Below are 14,013 nucleotides of genomic sequence, written 5' to 3'. Positions count from 1 at the left end.
ACAAAACCTGACGTTTTAATTTCACTGAATGGGCATATGATTAGTGAAACTGAACAGTTCAAATTTCTAGGTGTTCAGATAGATAGTAAGCTGTCGTGGAAAGCCCACGGTCAGGATCTTGTTCAAAGACTTAATACTGCCATTTTTACTATTCGAACGGTATCAGAAGTGAGTGATTGTTCGACACGAAAATTAGTCTACTTTGCTTATTTTCATTCACTATTGTCATATGGTTTTATATTTTGGGGTAACTCTTCTCATTCTAAAAGGATATTTTTGGTTCAAAAACGGGCGGTTCGGGCAATAAGTGGTGTTAATTCACGAACCTCTTGTCGACCTCTGTTCACGAGTCTGGGTATTTTGACATTGGCCTCTCAATACGTATATTCCTTATTGTCGTTTCTTGTTACCAATATTAGTTTATTCCCAAGAATAAGCTGCTTCCTCTTGGTTAATACTCGACGGAAATCAAACCTGCATTTGATTGGACTTCCTTAACTCTTGTGCAAAAAGGTGTGCAGTATACTGCTGCATCCATTTTCAATAAGCTGCCACTCGAATTCAAAAATCTTAGCAGTAATCCACACACTTTTAAATCAAAACTGAAGAGTTTCCTCATGGGTCACTCCTTCTTTTCTGTCGAGGAGTTCCTTGAAAAATTAAGTACTGCTGATAGCGTTTACTTAAACTTATGGATTGACTTTTTTAAGGTTCATGAACATTTATTTTTATCTGTTATTATGTTTATGTTGTAATTTCATGTACTGACACATTCCATGACCTTGGATATTTGCTCCTCAATTTGGTCCTATGGAACTTTACGAGTAAATAAAATAAAATAAAATTTCTCAGTGTGGTCGGCATATGTTTCAAGCTATTTGTCCTCTTCTCCTGATAACTCAGGAAGACAGGTAAATATATGAATAATTATCTCCTCTGAATGTGGAATGGGGCATCTTGCAGAGGGTAGATTGTGATACATTCACCTCTGCCAGCTATGATGCCCTTTAATTTACTGAACAAAAGTAGCAGTCACGTCTGTGGTTTATTTGCTGGTACCCTAAATTTCAGACACTTCTGTTTCCCAGTTGTCAGTTGTTGCAGAGATGCTCTGTGCACATTTTACAAACAATTTGAGTTACCCAAGCCTTATCTCCATCTCCCATTTTTCCTTTGAAATAGGCCAAAGAAGCTCTGTGTACTGGGTGGGTCAGCAATGTCTGATAGTTCTTGTATTTATAGTGCACAGTGACTTTTGAGATGCAGCAACTTATTTTATTTCAAAAGTTTCACAATGAATAACAGATTAAATCTTATATGCTAATTTTGACGGAAATTAATTATTTGTGAAATATAATGTCCTTTAAGTACTGGCACCCTCTTTTTCAGTAAGCTTGTCAATCCTGTGTGCAATGTTTGTCATTACTCTCTCCAACATGTTATGGGGTACAACACAAATCTCTCACTCAGGTGGTCTCACTTAATTGAATCACAGTATGTGGCTTGCTGATGTACACTTTGTTCTTGAGGAACCCCCACAAGAAAAAGCCACATGGAGTAAGGACTGGAAAGTCAGGCAGCCAGTCAACATCTCCTATATTGGATATCACTTTTCCCAGAAACAACTTCCTTACTTCAAACATACATACATTAGAAGTACGAGCTACTGAAAGCAAGCATTTCAACAATTTATGCCATGGTGATGAAGTTCTGGTACGAGAAATTCATGAAACATGGACAAATAATGCTCTGAGTTCACGGTGATGGCTCTCCCATTTTCTTGAAAGTAATAAGACCCAGTGACACCAAATTTTTTCCTAATCCAGCCCACACTGTAACCCTGTCACAATGCAGTGGACGCTGGTGCAGTTGCAGAGGGTTGTTTGGAGACCGATAATGACGGTTTGTTTATTAACACTGCTGTTTCGATAATAATGGGCCTTTATTTCATAAAATGACTCCTCCTCATAAAATCTTGAGGCTTTAACTTCTGAACAATTGCAGTTTTGTATGGATGAAAATTTAGATGGTGTAAATTGCATCAAATGTACAAATTTGATAACCCAAGAGACTGTGCATGTTGTCTTGCAGGTTGGTTGGGCTCTGTTGAATTGCCTGACACATATCATCAACATGGGTGACACGGCCGTCTTTGCACTGTCTCCCAGTTTTTTCTTCAATGCCAAACCTGTCTCACGAAAGTTGTAAATCCATGGCAGAGAGGTATTACGGTTTGGGATGGCACCATTACATGGAATGTTGAATTGGAAAGAGTTGTGGTAAGAGATTCTGCGTTTTTAAAGAATGTGTCTGTGACGCACACATGGTGCTGTGCAGAGCACCTCTCCATAGCAACTACACTGCTGTTATAGGGAAAAGCAATGAGCCCAAGCACTACCTCCACTATGGTGCCTCACTCGCTACTACTTGAGTCGAAAGCATCAGATAATGCTGACTCTCAATGTATAAAACTAGTTATGGATTCTCTTTGATGAATCAATGTGTACTCTTAACAGATGAAAATAACACATCAGGATTATTCCTACATTGTGTTCTTGATGAAACCATGTTAGTGTCTTTAAAAAAATTACAGAAAAGTTCAAGCACATATGCAACACAATGTGAATAGAGCTTCGATAAAATCAAGTAGTTTTATGCAATCAATCAGTTTACAACTGGTGGAGTAAAACCAATGGAGTCACAATTGCAATGTGTAATGATATCATCACTATCTCATGAACACTAAAATACTCAGAATCAGTTCAAAAATCTCAGGCACTAAATAAATAAAGTTCCCCAGTTTTATTACTAAGTGGTTGCAGCTATACTAGCAGTTTTATAACCCACTCTTGATGTGGACAATACACCATGTTGACTATTAGCTTGTCTCACTTAAATCTTATACGGGTCAGGCATACACCAAGACTTTAAAACCTATGCATTTATTAAAGACCTGGCCCTTAGATCCTTGTAATGCAGTAGGCGGGTTTGCAAAATAATATAAGTAAACTGCATTGACATATCCTGTGGGATTAATAATGTTGTAGAAACAGAATATTTATTGTTCAAATTGAAGAAATGTATATTGCAAATAATAATTTGAAAATGGTGGTCTTACACAATTGTAAATTAAAATGAAAACAAAGATAAATAATAATTAATATAGTGGAAAAGCTCAACATAAATGGAACATGCACATCCAAAGTTTGCAAAGTTTGTTGAAGTTCATTGTCCTGAATAAGCACTGTGTCTCAATATTAACTGCAGAAAATAGTTAAAAGTTCTCATGTGCTGAAAGTGCCACAGATAAAGTTAAAGTTTGTAAGTGCATTCAAACTCCATCTTCGAAAACTATCATAAACTATTCTAAGTCCAAACTACTATAAGGCCAACGAAATGTTGAAGAATTTGCTTAGCACTGTTGGTTCACTGCCCAGACTATCTCAGCTGCCATCAAGCACATATGCTGATACAATACCACTTGCAAAAGACTAGAACCTCCAGTGACAACGCGCTACCAAAAAAGACTGTGATGTCACGCAGTACCGAATCCATGTTAAATATTGAAACAACAACCACCACCATCAAAACCAAGGCTGTTTGCACAAATATGCTTAATGTCATATTAGTTCCACACTTATTACTATTATTTTCTGACCTCTCATTACAAAACTCACACAGTATTACCTAAGTTATGAACAAAAATCCCTAAACAAACATACATTTGTTTTTACAATATGAAATAAATATGTTAAAGTTATAAAATACTTATGGACAGCATGAAGAAAGTGTATCCTTGTGCCCCGTCTGTCTAGAAGTTCTTTCTGCAAAAGATTTACTTTTTATTATTTGCCCTTTGATAGTGATTTAATATAACTTTTATTAATGGCTATTTACATGTATATCTAATAGCAAACTCTTGTAGGTAGTCATTACCTGCAATCATTCAGTGAGGAACTAGGTCACTAAGACTGCCTTCATAATACATGTAGCTTATGGAGGATTTATCACTATGGTGTATTTGCATATCTACATTTTATAAAAATTATCTGTAACTATTCATGTTCATCCTGGATTTGTAATGGAGCCTATTGTGGTACTTGCTGATGTCGTCAGCTGTCTTTTGGTACTTCATATGATGCAGTTGCTCCAATGGTTTCTTATTGAATTATATTGTCCAGCATAATTTTCATAATTAAAAACAACTGTTACTTTCATAATATTTATCAATGAATCATGTTTAAAGTTGCAACGAGCTTGTCTCATCACATGATTTTTACAGTGTATTAGGTTTTATTGAGTCGTGTTTGTAAGGTTTGTATTGTAGTTTCCCTGAAAATGAACATCCATCTTGTGTTTATTTACTGTAGTTGCTGTTGTCTCTTCTTTAACCAGCTCACCTGTGCCTGTTTGGACCCACTGGGGAAAATCCCATGCCTATCAGTCGCTCCGCTTACCTGGAGGCAGCCCTGTCAACTGCTGCACTGACAGTTAACTCCCCCTTCACCACTCTGGCTCCTTGAGTCAAGTACTCAGAATGTCACATGGTCACCCAGCCACAATGACCTGGTGCACTTTTAAACATTTTGTCTTGCTAATTTCTAATGGATTTCTGTATTGTTTTTATCTGTTTCATGTTGTTTTTTATGACATCCTTTAAGTCTGTGTTGTGTGTTGAACCTTGTTTGTTTTATAGAATGAAGGCTTTCATGGCCGGATGATGTATTTGCTGGTAAACCATTTGAGATGTGAGGTTGTGGTCCAAGAAACTCTTCTGTTCCTGACATTTCGTCCAGGACTACTTTGGACATTCTCAGAAGCACTCCTGCGCTGAGTCTTGCCGAGTGACCAGTGGTTGAAGTAACATGTGATGGGCAGAGATAACCCTTGTCAAAGATAAAACTTGACTATCGATTGTCATCTTGTCAAAGATAAAATTGTTCAGCGATTCTGCAGAGCTACTGTCCATATGTCGCTAAGTTTCATTGCCTTCTATTTCCTATTAAAACTATCCTGATGCTTATAAATTTCAATGGCTTCTGTACATAGTCGTGGATAATAATTTGACATTATAGATAAAATTTATCTCTGAGAAAACTTCACTTCATGGCCCTGACTGAAGAGCATGCTCTGCTACAGCTGATTTCTCTATTTTTCCTAGTCGGCAAAGACTTTTGTGCTCTTTTAGCCATGTATTTACACTCCTCTTGGTAGTTTCAATGTAAACTTTACCACGCATACACAGAATTTTGTATACATCTCATGTCGACAGGGGAGGGCATTTATTCTCTTTGTTGGTCTAAAGATTGGTCTGATGACATGTTTCTGTAAAATCTTATCAATCTGATCCATTATTTTTTTAATAAAAGGGAGAGAAACTGTATTTTTCTGTCTTTGTGGTTCATCCTTGTCCTTCGGTCTTCTGTTCCTTGGTTGCAAAATTCTCTTTACCTCTTTATTTGAGTAGCCATTTTTCTCAAAGGCCTGCTTCAGATGTTTTATTTCAGCATCCAGGTGTTGTGATGTGCATATCCATTCGGCTCTAAGGACAAGACTTTTAATGACACCTCTATTTTGTTGTGGATGGTGATTGAGTTTTTATGCAAATATCTATCGGTATGTGTTACTTCCCAAAGACCTTCATGCTCCAAACTTCCATTGGACCACCTCATAACTAAAACATCCAAGAAATGTATTCTATTGCCATCTTCCATTTCCATGCTGAACTGGATTTTTGGATTAATTTTATTTATATGATTAAAGAATTTGTCCAAAGCCTTTCTACCATGGGACCAAACCACAAATCTGTCATCTACAGACCCATACCAGGGAGATGGTGTCTTATTTTCTTTGTCCAGAGTCAATTGTTCGAATTTCACTGTATAGTAATTGTTGATCGCAGGACCTAATGGGTTACCCATTGCTACACCATCAAGTTGCTCATAAAATTCTTCGTCCCACTGGAACTGACTCAAAGGAAGGCAATGTCTAAAAAGAGCAGCCAAATCTCCTGGAAAAGTATCCATTATAAAAATCATAACTTCGTTAACTGGAATCATAGTGAATAAGGACACTACGTCAAAACTTACAAGAATATCTTCAGAGCCAAAATTAGTTTTTCAAGTTTCTCAATAAAATGACATGAGCCTTTTATATAAGAGTCAGTTTATATACAAAAGATTTGCGTCATTTTATTGAAAAACTTGAATGACTAATTGTGGCTCTGAAGATATTCTTGTAAGTTTTGACATAGTGTCCTTATTCACTATGATTCCAGTTAACGAAGTTATGATTTTCATAATGGATTCTTTTCCAGGAGATTTGACTGCTCTTGTTAGACATTGCCTTACTTCGAATCAGTTCCAGTGGGGTGATGAATTTTATGAGCAACTTGATGGTGTAGCAATGGATAACCCATTAAGTCCTCCAATCGATAATTTCTATATGGAGAAATTTGAACAATCGGCTCTGGACAAAGCAAATAAGAAACCACCTCGCTGATATCAGTTTGTAGATGACACATTTGTGGTTTGGTCCCATGGTAGAAAGTCTTTGGACGAAATCTTTGATGATATAAATAAAATTAATTGAAAAATCCAGTTCAATGTGGAAATGGAAAATGCTAATAGAATATCTTTCTTGGATGTTTTAGTTATGAGATGGTCCAATGGAAGTTTGAAGCAAGAAAGTTTTTTGGAAAGTAACACATACCGACAGATAATTGCATAAAAACTCCAATCACCATCCACAACCAAAGAGACGTGTCATTAAAAATCTTGTCCTTAGAGCTGAACGGATATGCACTTCAGAACATCTGGATGCTGAAATAAAACATCTTAAGCAAGCCTTTGAGAAAAATGGTTACTCAAAGAAAGAGGTAAAGAGAATTTTGCGACCAAGGAACAGAAGATCGAAGGACAAGGATGAACAACAACAACAGAAAAATACAGTTTCTCTCCCTTTTATTAAAAAAATAATGGATCCGATTGGTAAGATTTTACAGAAACATAACATCAGACCGATCTTTAGACCAACAAAGAAAATAAGTCAAGTTCTCCGATCTGTGAAGGATAAATGCCCTCCTCTGTTGACATGTGGTGTGTGCAAAATTCCGCGTACGTGTGGTAAAGATTATATTGGAACTATCAAGAGGACAATGAATACACGGCTAAAAGAGCACAAAAGTCTTTGCTGACTAGGAAAAATAGAGAAATCATCGGTAGCAGAGCATTCTCTTCAGTCAGGAAACCACAAAGTGAAGTTTTCTGAAACAGAAATTTTATCTAGGACATCAGATTATTATCCATGACTATGTAGAGAAGCCATTGAAATTTATAAGCATCAGGATAATTTTAATAGGAAAGAGGAGGCAATGAAACTTAGTGACATATGGACAGTAGCTCTGCAGAATTGTTAGGCAATTTTATCTTTGATGGGATGACAATCGATAGTTAAGTTTTATCTTTGACAAGGATTTTCTCTGCTCATCATGTGTTGCTTCGACCATGCCCTCTTTCCTACAGTATATGTGTCACTCTCAAACATCCGATCAGTCAGTCAGTAAGACTCAGCAGAGGAGCACCTCTGAGGATGTCCAGCGCAGTCCTGGATAAAATGTTAAGAACAGAAGAGTTTCTTGGACCAGAACCTCACATACCTAAAGGTTTACCAGCACCCTTGTTTGTTTTGTTTCATTTTGTCTGTGATTGATTTTAGGGCTTATTGTTGTGTCAGTCAGTTTTAACCACACTTCTCTCTCTTCATTTTATGTGATGGCACTAATGACTCGGCAGTTTATCAGCCTAAAATAACAATATTAATAATAATAATAATAATAATAATAATAATAATAATAATCCAAAGACTGAAGCAGTCCTCTAGAACTGATTACACTATAATCTTAATATGCCATTACCTTTACAGGTGCACCACACTTTGCCAACACCCTCCCAACGTATCTAATTGTTTTATTCTACTTTGCCCCATTTCATGTCACTTAGTCCCCTAATATATAAATGACAAGACAGATCTCAGAAGTTAATTACTAGCCTTGCAGTTGAATACAATCAGTTTGTTTCTCATTGTTATGACCCTTACATTGCATTTATTAAGTTCAAAGAGAGCTGTCAAATAGTCCTATAGACTAAAGTACTTACCGAAAACAATATGAATGCTGCTAACATCACCTGATACATTGTTTTGTATATTAAGAATATTAGCAGCCTATCATACTTCCTGGTTACACCAATTGTTGACTATTCAGAACCCATTAAGGCAAACCAGATTCTGTTAGTTAAAAATTGTTTGAGCCAGTCACATATTTGTGAAGATATTCCATAAAATTGTATCTTGTTTATCAGTTGACAATGTGGTACAGTGTCCAACACATTTTAGAAATCTGAGAAGATGGAGTCTCTCAGTTCCCTCTATCTACTACATGCAGGTTTTTATATGAGTCAGCAATGAACTGTGTTTCACATGAGTGGTTTTTCTTGAACTGGGCTGAGTGTTTTAGAGAAGCTACTTTTCCACCAGAATGTCATACTGTTTGAACTTTGATTATATTCCAGATACTGCAACACACAGACCTTACGCTTATTGGTAACTATTTACGTAAATTGAAAGCGGAGGGGGGAGAAAGGGAAGGAACCCATGCTGTCAGCTGCATCAGGTCTTTAATGCAGAGTCAGAGGTGTCAACTGAAAATGTGTGTCAGACTGGGATTCAAACCCAGGATTTCCTGCTTATTAGGCAGTTGCTTAATTCTCACCCAACGCCACTTAACCTCAGTCCTCTTCCGTGTCCTCTGTATTCTCTACTTGGAGATTCCTGCAGGAGGTTGAATGTGATTGTGCATTCACACAGAAGGTGGTGGATTCATATCTCACCGAGGCAATTTGATTATATAAATGCATGGTGTCTGTTCTTTCAGACATGTCTGAAAGAACAGTCACCATGCAGAATCTGCAAATCCCAATACAGCTGGCATCATGAGTTCCTTGCCTTTCCTTTCTCCTTCCTCCACTTCATTTTACGTAATACATATCACAGCTGGAAATTCCACATGGTGTCTCTTCTTTAGGGCATGTCTGCCATACATTCATATAATTGAGGCTCCTAGGTGGGCTATGAATCCACTACCTTCAGTTTGAATTCACAATCACTTTCAACTTCCTGCAGGAGTCCCAAAGTAGCAGTCATGGAGGACATGGACGGGGACTGTGGATAGGTAGCGCTAGGTGGGAATGCGGGGAGGTTCAAATTCTGGTCCGGCATACATTTTCACTCAGTGCTGCTGACTGTGCATAAAAGTCCTGATGCAGAGGACATCATGAGTTCCTTCTCTTTCCTTTCCTTTCTTTTCTCCCCCTCCACCTTTAGCTTACATAATATGTATCACAGCTACAGATTCCACATGGTGTCCGTTCTTTCAGACAATTCCGAAAGAACATATATCACATATTACTGGCCACTGATTCTGTACATCCATTCTGTTATTCTTTTCATAAATAGGGGTGATCCAAACTCTTTATCAGCAATGTGGGACTATTCCTCACTGCATGGCAGTTATCAATAAATATAAACTAGGAAATAGACTAATTTTACTTTGTGTATAGTGTAAAATTTGAAAGGAATTTTGTCAGAGCTGGGTTCTTCTTTGTATTTGAATGTTTTTAACTGTGTGTGCCATGATTACATCACTGAGTAGTGTATCAGTCTTCTCTACTGTGATGTAATGTAGCATATTTTATACTGATAAATTAAAATAAACTTATGGCATTGTAGAAACAGAAGGAACTTATGCTCCTAGCCAATACAATGTTCATACATTAAAGGGTGACTGTAAAAGAAACAAGAAGAGAATTGATATGACAAAATTTTTACTAGAAAATTACAGTCTATGATGGGCAGTCAAATGAAATGAAAACCAAACACCAACCACAACAGAACCATGGAATGGTTCCATTCAATATTATTGATCACCACGTGCATTAAGACATGTGTTCCATTGGCAGACAAAATGATCAGTTCCTGTTCCATAGAACATGTTTGGCTGCTGATGGATCCACAACCATGCCCCCTCTTGCACTTCCTCATCCAACTGAAACTGATGTCCATACACCTTTCTTCTGTCACCAAAGATGCGAAAATCACATGGTGAAACAACCCGACTGTACGGAGGATGTTGCAGTTTTTCCCAACCAAATTTCTGAAGCATAACATTTGTCTGATTGGCAGTGTGGCTGTAGGTATCATCATGCAGCAAGATGATAATGTCTGACAGCATTCCAACAGCCCGAGGGCAAATGCCAAATCCAACAGTGAAAATGTCCCACATCTGCCCCACCAAAGAAATCCAGATCTGTTCATGTAAGGCCCAGTAAGGCCATGATGACCTCTTTCTTTGACTGCAAGGGCACTCTGCTCGTAGAGTTCATCGAGCATGGAACCACAGTCAGTGTGCAGCACTATGAAGCCACTTAGCAGAAACTGTGAGATGCCATATAATCAAAACATCCAGGGATGCTGTCAGATACAATAATCTTGTTGCACGATGGTGCTTGCCCCCACACTACCAGTCAGATGAAGGCTAAGCTCCAGTCATCTGGTTGGGAAACATTGCTACATCCTCATTACGAACCGATCTTTCACCGTATAACTTTCGCATCTTTGGCAACCTGGAAAGAGACAGGCATGGACATCAGTTTCAGTCAGGTACAAGAATGAGTGCAGTTGTTGATCCGTCAGCAGCCTACCGCATTCCAGAAAACAGGAACTGACTGTCTTGTCTCCCAGTGGGATAAATGTCTTAATAGGTGTGGTGATAACTTTCGAATGGAACCATTCCATATATGGGTATTGGGTTTTTATTCGAATGCCCCTTATAGATCACAATTAACAAGCAGTGTTTATCGGTTGAGAAAAAAATCACTGAAAATTTTGATAGTATACTTTAATTAAGATTTTATGTTATTGATATTTGCATTTACAACATTGTAACCAAACTGTTTACTTAAGAAGTTTTAGTAAGTGATGCCAATAATCATAGTGTTGAGGCCCTAATATATACCTGTTATATCATCATCATCATCATAATCATAATCATTACTGTAGACAAAGCATTTCTCTGGTCCAAAAGCAAATAGAGAATGAATCACCACATACTTAACTGGCTACAACAAAATACACACACTTACATTTTTATTAACATGGCAGGTTATGCATATAAATTATTTTCTGTGAGATATCTTATAACTGTAGTTCATATACTAACAAAAATAATAGTTTTTGAAAATATAATGTAACTGGATATAGATAAAAAATCTAATCACTAAGTGCTGGCAGGAGGAAACACACATGAGTACAGGAAATGTGCAAGCTTTCAGAGCCAGTGGCTCCTCCCCCTGACAGAACAGTTGAAGTGGAAGGAAGAGGGATAAAGGAAAAACACTGGCGAGATTTAGGAAATTGGGGGAGTTCTGAAAAGCTGCCTCAACGCAGGGTTAGGGGAGACTTACTAGATGGTCTCCCCATCACCCAGAACCCTGCGTCAGGGGAGACAGTGTGGTACAGTAAGTCTCGCCTGACCTGGGGTTCTGAGCACCTTTTGTGTAACTCTATCCATTTCCTAAACCTGGCCAGCCCTTCCCCTTCATCTCTTTTCCTTCCCCCTCAACCCTCCTGTCAGAAGGAGAAGCCACTTGCTCCAAAAGCTTGCATGTTTCGTTAACTTTTATATGCTTTTCTCTTGCTACTTCTTGCTGAGTAGATTTTTTATGTATTCAATTATATTACGAATCTAGTTGTATTGTTTCTCATGCCGTTAGAATTATTATGTTACCAGTAGCATTATGGTAAGGCTTTAGTGCATTAAAATCAAAGTGTGTGTTGGAGGATCATACTGCTCTTTCGTTTAGTAATTATGTAGAGGTAACTGTTTCATTTGCTGAATTTGGATTCATTGGTAAAAATGGTTTTGGTGTGACATAACGACTTTTTAGAAGATAATTCATTTCTGTGACGTTTGATGCAAGTTCATGGTATTGGATAATTTTAATCAGTCAGCATCCTCCCTTCCTTGACACTGACCTCCAGTAAATTGGAACAAAATGTGTGAAAGATATTGATACACTGTGGTGATTGGTATGTTGAAAAGTCCAACTTAACACATTTAACTAAGTGATGGAGTATGATTTGATAATTTAAACAAAGTAATTTTGTAGAATAAATCTGTTAGGGTAGTAGGCCATGTCATTACAAAATACTAAGACAACTACAAAACTGATATTTGGACTGTCTCTGCGACTCTTTAAAAAACTGGTGTATTTCCAGATATTTTTAAAATAGCAAGATTCACCAGTACCAAAAAAAGGTTCATCTGAAAAAATATCAAACTACCAACCCATGTCACAGTTAAGTTCCTTCTCAAAAATTCTAGAAACACTCTTCTATGACAGGCTTTTAAGTTTCATGAATAAATATGCACCTCTTACAGTACAACAACATGGTTTTAGAAAGTCTAAATCTACACAGACAGCAATTTTCGAATTCTTAGACTGCATTTTAAAATCCCTTGATCAACATAAATTAGCTGCAGGTATTTTTCTAGATCTATCAAAAGCCTTCGACATCCTGGACCATAACATTCTGCTCGAAGAATTAGAAAGATGAGGAGTAAGAGGTGTAGCACATAGCTGGTTGTGTCCATACCTAAAAAACTGCAGGCAGAAAGTATCACTTCAGTATGAATTCAACAAAATGAATAAAACAAGAAACAACTCCTTTCTTTCTATGGAATTACCAATAAAATATGGTGTACCACAGGGCTCAATCTTAGGTCCACTACTCTTCTGGATTTATGTGGACAACTTAGTTGAATATATGAGTCCCACAAAAACTATCCTGTTTGCCGATGACACCAGCATATTTCTCACTGGATCCAGTCCAGAAACTTCACGGTCCACAGCAGAAAGTTCTATGAAAAGACTTTCTGAGTGGTTCACAAAAAACAAACTCATTATAAATACTAAAAAAACTGTGTGTGTCGCTTTTCATTTAATTCCTCCAACTAATCAAATGTCTGTTCAAGCCCAATTAAAAAATGATCCCCTAGAAAATGTAAGTGTCACAAAATTCTTGGGTCTTTGGGTTCAGCAATACTTAAAGTGGGACACACATATAAATAACTTGTGTAGAAAACTATCACCTGTGTGCTATGGCTTAAGAATTTTGAAGGCTACAACAAGCAAAACAACAGTACTGCAGGCATACTATGCACAGTTCCACTCACTAATCCGATATGGGATCATTTTCTGGGGATACTCAACTCACAGTGTAAAGGTTTTTAGAATGCAAAAAAGAGCTTTAAGAATAATTTGTGGCCTTAAAAAGATGGAGTCCTGTAAATCCTATTTTACTGAGCTTGGTGTTCTAAATGTTCAAAGTTTATTCATTTATGAAACTATCTTGTTCACTAGGGACTACCTCCTGAAAACAGGCAAACTGCTACAGAACAAAAATGTACACAACTATAGTACCAGAAGGGAATCAAATATACATCAAAAATATCACAGAACAACCACCTATCAGAGGAGCATAATTAACATTGGTGTAATACTACACAATAAGATACCAGAGGAAATAAAAAATACTACTCATCCAATATTTAAAGCTAAACTAAGGGCATTTCTAATAAAGCACTGTTTCTATTCTGTCAGAGAACTTCTGAATAAGTAACAAAATTAATTGTAATAGGTACCTAATTTTAATTTGCCTACTATTTTGCTAATACTATGTATTATTGTAACTTATCTTTGACCTGTCCAATATCAATTGTACAATTTGTGCTATATGATAAAACTGGACCAATAAAAAATCAAATCAAATCAAACCAGTCTTCTTCGTGATGATAGTTTAGTCAACATGAAGAGGACCTCTACAAATGTAGTCAAAACATCGGTTTATGGTTGGTTTAGTGTTTCACAATGTAATTGCCTAATACTCTGAAGAATT

General features: G+C 37.1%; 1 protein-coding gene across 1 annotated transcript in view; it reads left to right on the top strand.

The window, feature by feature from the left end:
- LOC124795683 (longitudinals lacking protein, isoforms H/M/V-like) overlaps positions 1-14,013 on the top strand; it is a 320,009-nt gene that overhangs the window by 305,384 nt on the left and 612 nt on the right. The window lies entirely within an intron of this gene.

Source organism: Schistocerca piceifrons, chromosome 4 (assembly GCF_021461385.2).
Source record: "Schistocerca piceifrons isolate TAMUIC-IGC-003096 chromosome 4, iqSchPice1.1, whole genome shotgun sequence".
Lineage (NCBI taxonomy): Eukaryota > Metazoa > Arthropoda > Insecta > Orthoptera > Acrididae > Schistocerca > Schistocerca piceifrons.
This window is presented reverse-complemented; position numbering and strand designations above follow the sequence as displayed.